This window comes from Olea europaea, unplaced genomic scaffold, assembly GCF_002742605.1.
Source record: "Olea europaea var. sylvestris unplaced genomic scaffold, O_europaea_v1 scaffold769, whole genome shotgun sequence".
Lineage (NCBI taxonomy): Eukaryota > Viridiplantae > Streptophyta > Magnoliopsida > Lamiales > Oleaceae > Olea > Olea europaea.
Window position 1 is genome coordinate 224,526 of NW_019266107.1, and position 6,113 is coordinate 230,638.

Sequence of the window (6,113 nt, forward strand, 5' to 3'; positions counted from 1 at the left end):
AAACTCAAAACTTCTACCCAAATGTCGGCTGAACATGATCCTCGAGTGTAACTTCTAAAAGAATGTTTTTGTATAACGTGTAACTCGTCTAAAATTTTTAATTCTTGAAACTTTAATGAACTTTAATTATTGAATGTTCAACACGTCTTTTTTGTATTTGTTTGCTAGTAGAACTTTTTTGGTTAACATCTTAATGATACGACGCGTAATTTTTAGAGAAATTTGATAACACCATTATTTTCAAAGTTAAGTGTTTGGTAACAACTTGATCTTCATCTTATGTTTCTTACATTGTCATCTTCAACCATTCAATTTTCTTATCCTGATTATTGCTCATGAATGGATATTATGCAATATATCGTTATCGAAGAACCATTAATGCATGAAGAGTACTGGTTTAGAGGTAACGTGATCAAATGTCATTAATTTTGATAAATAAATAAAACAAAGAAAAAGGAAATCCTTATGACCTTGTCCCAACAACCCTCCATCCGGAGAATATATTTTAATCCGTGGAAAGTATATAAAGAGAGTTGAGATCTCGTCTGTATTTTGACATCTTATTGTGTTTCTCATCGATTATAATTCAATGAATCGCATTTTGTGGTCTGTTGCTCCATTTAATCATGATCAATCAATTTATGATTCTAAAATTGCGTTGATTGATAAAATTGAAGTCACGATTTTAATAAATATTCGATCAACTTATATTATTGTATTATCTAATTCATGTAATAGATCACATTAAAAAATTCTGGCATATGAGTACATGTATGTCATATCTCGTATCGTTATCTATGTTCATGAGGTAAAGTATGTCACTTGTATGTGAACTTTATGAAAATTTCTGTGACTAATAGCGATTGTTTTATGACCATAAACAAGAGTCAGTGACCTAGTTTATTTCATTAAATAGCTTGTATTTAGAATATTTACCCTACATTAATTTAAAATTGAAATGGTATTTATATGCTCATTATTTGGATGGATTCTATGTAATTAGATATTATTGTGCATTATAAGATGTATACATACGTGGCTTGATGCTGACGTATGTGATCCTGAATTGATATATGTGATATTTATCTATACAATATAATAGAATGTTATGTGCAGAAGGTCTGTGATCATTAGTGTTCATGTTTTGTAATTTAGTATGAACATGTGACTTGAGTCTAATTATCATGTGAACATGATTGAGAAACTGTGACATGCATTTTTTGTGACCTAGAATTGGATTTGTGAATGAGATTACTTATATTGATTTTGTAGAAATGGGATACATTCACAATTTGTTTGTTGAATGGCACACAACTATCATTGGTGTTGATCGATCGTAATTACGGGTATATGAAACTTGTGGATACGGTTATGATAGAGTTTGGTTTGGATCCCACTAAGGTAACCGTCACAATAAAGTATGTATTGAATAGTGATCTTCCTTCGATCATAATCAAGAGCGAAACTAACTAGTTGTCATACATGGTGTTGAAGGATATGAATTGTGATTTTCCACATATCTAATACATATTGAGGTCACAGCTGTAGATAGCTAAAAATAGCTTATCATGGTATTGATTGGTGTACAATCCAATGAACAAGAATTTTCATTTCTAAATATATCATCAGACCTATGCAGAGCAATAGTAAAACCATTAGGTGATAATTTTGAAGATGAGGTCATGGTTGTGTCAGTCGCAGATGCTAGTAATCTAGAGAAATAAAGGATTTTCTGTAACAAAGAAATTTTAAGCTGAGTTTGTCCTTTTATGCAATCTAAAATATGTTTGAATATGTGGTTTTTCGATCAAACAAGAAAGACTATCATTTCAATTGTTCACATGACGAGTGTAATTGGATATGTAGAGAGTGACTATCATGTCAAGTGTTCATATGATGAGTGTAATTGGATATTTAGAACATCAAAGTTGGCCAAAACTAAGATGCTTAAAATTAGACATATTGCAGAAGATCACACACATGCTTCAAACATTGTATTAGGTTCCTATAGGCAAGTAACAAAGTAGGTTGTGTCATCTTGCATCAAATACAACTACACATCGTCACGCACTGTATACACTCCAAATGATATACGTAATGACATGCTGCATCGTATGGAGTATCATTGAACTATGTGAAGGCTTGGAGATCTCGAGAGAAAACATTAAAAATGATTAAAGGTGATCCAACTAATTCATTTAGTAAGATATCGAGATTCTTTTCCATGTTGCAGTAAACAAATCCTAGGATGATCACATGATTAGAGCTTGATGGTTAGGGTAGGTTCAAATATTGATTCAAGGCAATAGATGCATCAATTTGGGGATGGGAACATTGTAGGCCTATAATTTTGGTCGATGACACGTATCTAAATGGACACTATAGTGGGATTCTATTCACGACTTTTACACAATATGCAAATAACAGTATATTCATACTTACTTTCAAAATTGGGGATAATGAGAATGATAGTTCCTAGTTATTCTTTTTTTTTTTTAAATTGAAGAAAATCTATGGGGATAGAGAAAGGTTGTGTTTTGTATTCAGATTGTCATAACAATATCAACAATACAATTAAAAATGTGTATTCGGGAACATGTCATGAGATTTGTTCATATCATCTATTACAAAATATGAAATCACGTTACGAGAACTTAGGTTACTACATAATGCAAACATTCAATTTAGTTGTTCGCTCTTATACCTTGTCGGAATACAAATATAACTTGCAATAGCTCGACGAAATTAATGAGAAGATAAGGGGTTACCCGATAATATCTTACATATTATCTTCAATCTGTATTCATATACATACATTTATTACGCTACTGTAAAATATATGATATGAGTCATCATTTTTTGTTTGTAGGATAGTGTTGGACCTAAAAGTGGTCATGATTCCGCATGTCCACAAACTGATATTACACAATGACATCGAAATAGTGAAGTTAGTTAATGTGATCAAAAAATCTATGATAACTAGCTTATTATAGCTTTGTTGGAGTTATTGCGACAAATTATATAGTCTTTGTTTTGCAAATATAAGGAGACCGCACAAGACACTTTTATGACATTGTCAAGAAAGTATGAGAAGCAAATGAGAAAACAATGAAAAATATGAAAAATTTGAGGGTAATGTCAATTGCTGTAACCTTCAAAATCTCCTCTATGACCCACTTATTATTTACAGATGTTGAAGTTCACATGTATGACACGGATTACATGGTTTGTTACATCTATGTCAAATCGTTGACATGAGAAACTGTAGTTTTAAAGTTGTGATTGTGTCCTAAACAATAGCCGTGACAACAAATTTGTGACCCTGATCAATTTCTATGTGACTTGCGTTTAATTATTTTTACAACAAATTCATATATGAACTATAGTATGTAATATTTATTTTATATTTGTGCAATGTAAAAGTAGTTTCGCTCATATCCTACACTTTATTTATGTGACTTGTTGTGCATATAACTTGCATCACTAATTGCAAGTTTCTCATGTTAATAAGGTTATGTTTGTAGTTAGTAGCGAAAGTTCATCTTTCATTATTGATATAGAACAACGTACATGCACATATCGGATGCTTCAAGTTTATCAACTACTATATCCATACACTTTGAATGTGATTGCAAGTATGAAGAATGATCCATATGAGTACTATTCATACTGTTATACAAGAAAAACATATAGTAATACTTACTAAAAAACAATATTTTTTGTCGAAAATCCAACCAAATAGATAGAGCCTAAAGATTTACAGGACATAGTTATATTAGCACCTAATCAAAATCGAAGTTGTGGAAGGTCCACTGAGAAGAGATTTAGATCAGCATTTGAAGGAAACATAACTGTCCAATGCGGACGTTGTCATAGAAATAGAACTTGCAAAACTTGATTCTATTATGTCAGAGCCAATTGAAAAACAAAAGGAAAAAGAAATCAACTAATGATACACCTTAATCGTAATGCGATGATCTATTTATTTTTTCATTCATTATTTATACGTAATGTTTGACATAAAATGTAAGAGGACATATATATTGATTCAAGCAATATCAGTAGAAACTTCAGATTTTATACTGATAAGTGTTCTTTTTTGACTTATAATGTTCTTTCCACTTGCACACAGTTGTAATGCAAGTGAATGTGATAGATAGACTTCAAGTTTTACTGACATGTAACACGTGTAACCTGTGACCTTTCATATACTAATGTGTGTCCAATATTTAATATTCAGTTACTTGTGCTGTGTAATCTTTTGTTATTTTGACATGTGAGTGTACTGTCACATGTGAAAACCTATTTGTGACCTGTGTTATGACCAATATACAATAAACTGTGACCTGTGTTGTGATCATTATACAATAAACTCTGACTTTTACTAAGAATATGTAACCTTTTACTGTTATGACACGTGGGCATAGTGTGTCACATGTGAAAACCTATCCGTGACTTGTGCTGCGACCATTATACATAACCTGTGACTGTGAACTTTTGCTATTGTGACACATGGGTATATTGTGCCACATGTGAAAATCTATTTGTGACTTGTATTGTGACCATTATATAATGAACTGTGATCTGTGTTGTGACTATTTAATACGAATTTGTGATCTTGAGCAATTTTGACTTGTAGATATAGTATGACACTTATGAAAATATGTCTGTAACTTGTGCCGTGACCATTATACACCGATATGTGACCATTTCATTAGAATTTGTGACTTGTAGTGTAACCTAGTTTCAGTTGACAGTATGTGGTCTACGATATGCAATAAATCATGTGGACTATGATATATAATAAATCATTTCGAGATAACATAAATGAAGTAATAAAAAACAACTACTTAAATGAAAATTAATTAAAATTCCAAGTAATGGGTACATATGTAGTACAAACTACCATCCAAAATACATTCTATATTTCCATCTATTACTATCTCAAACTGCATTTCAACTATCACTCTAACAATTTGTTGCACCTTCTTTATTGCCTTTTTGATTTCCCGATGTTTAAATAACAAGGATGTTTTATCCAATCGTGCTCTACCTTTATCAAATTTCGTCGACATGGATCCTATGCCATTACGTCGCATGTGCTTAGCATATTTAATCACATATATACCACAGTCATGTCTAAAAAGAAAGGTTTAATTGCATGTGCTTCGTCGATATGGAATTCAGCATATAGTAGTATGTTTAATTGTAAACCGGTGGTCACAATCTTACCAATTTTGCTGTTGCGGAGGGAAAAATCAAGCGTCATCTTCAACTCCATGGAATCATCAACATGAGCATTTGAATCTTCTTTCTAGATTCTAATACGGATCAAGATGAGCAGGATCATTTTGACAAATGGTTCGATTTCAAAATGAACCTTGACATCATTGTATGTCTTGACTGAATTGAATATAAGTAACATATGCTTCTCTATATTGAGCACCAAAGGCAATCACGTCAAAATCTTCAACTAGTACGAATAAGAAGTGTTCAACAACCTTCTTATAATCTCTCGAATATAGATATGAAATATTAAAATACAACGCACCAAGCATAGAAACATCCTCATTTGGAATGTCGCTCATAGCAAGAAATGGTTCCCTTACATTTTCATGTGTCACAACCTTTAACTTACTGAAATATTTGCTTTCAAACATGACAGGGTCTTCTCCAGCTATTTGTATCGACATTGTCGAAATGTCTGAACCAGGTCACTAAACAAAACTCTCAAGGTGAGAGTCTTACAAATCTACATGCTATATTAAACTACATTTCCTTTTCATTGAATTGTTGAACCTTCCTGGACAGGAAACAATGTATCAATTGTGACTGTATAACAATTTCATCACATTCAAAAAAGTGGGCAAAACATGTTCTTTGAAGTATAAGTCGTTGGGCTTCATTTAGATTCATTTTGAAGTTTGTAAGCATACCCTTCGTGGGTGTAATTGTAATTTTACTAGGAAACTGACTATACTCTGGTATAAAGAATCTCCATGCATGCATGTTGGTCACAAATAACAAATAACATAATCATTGATCGTAAATAGATAGTCAGGTCACAAACAATTGCAACAAATATGTTTCAAATCCCCTTCTTTAGTTCATAA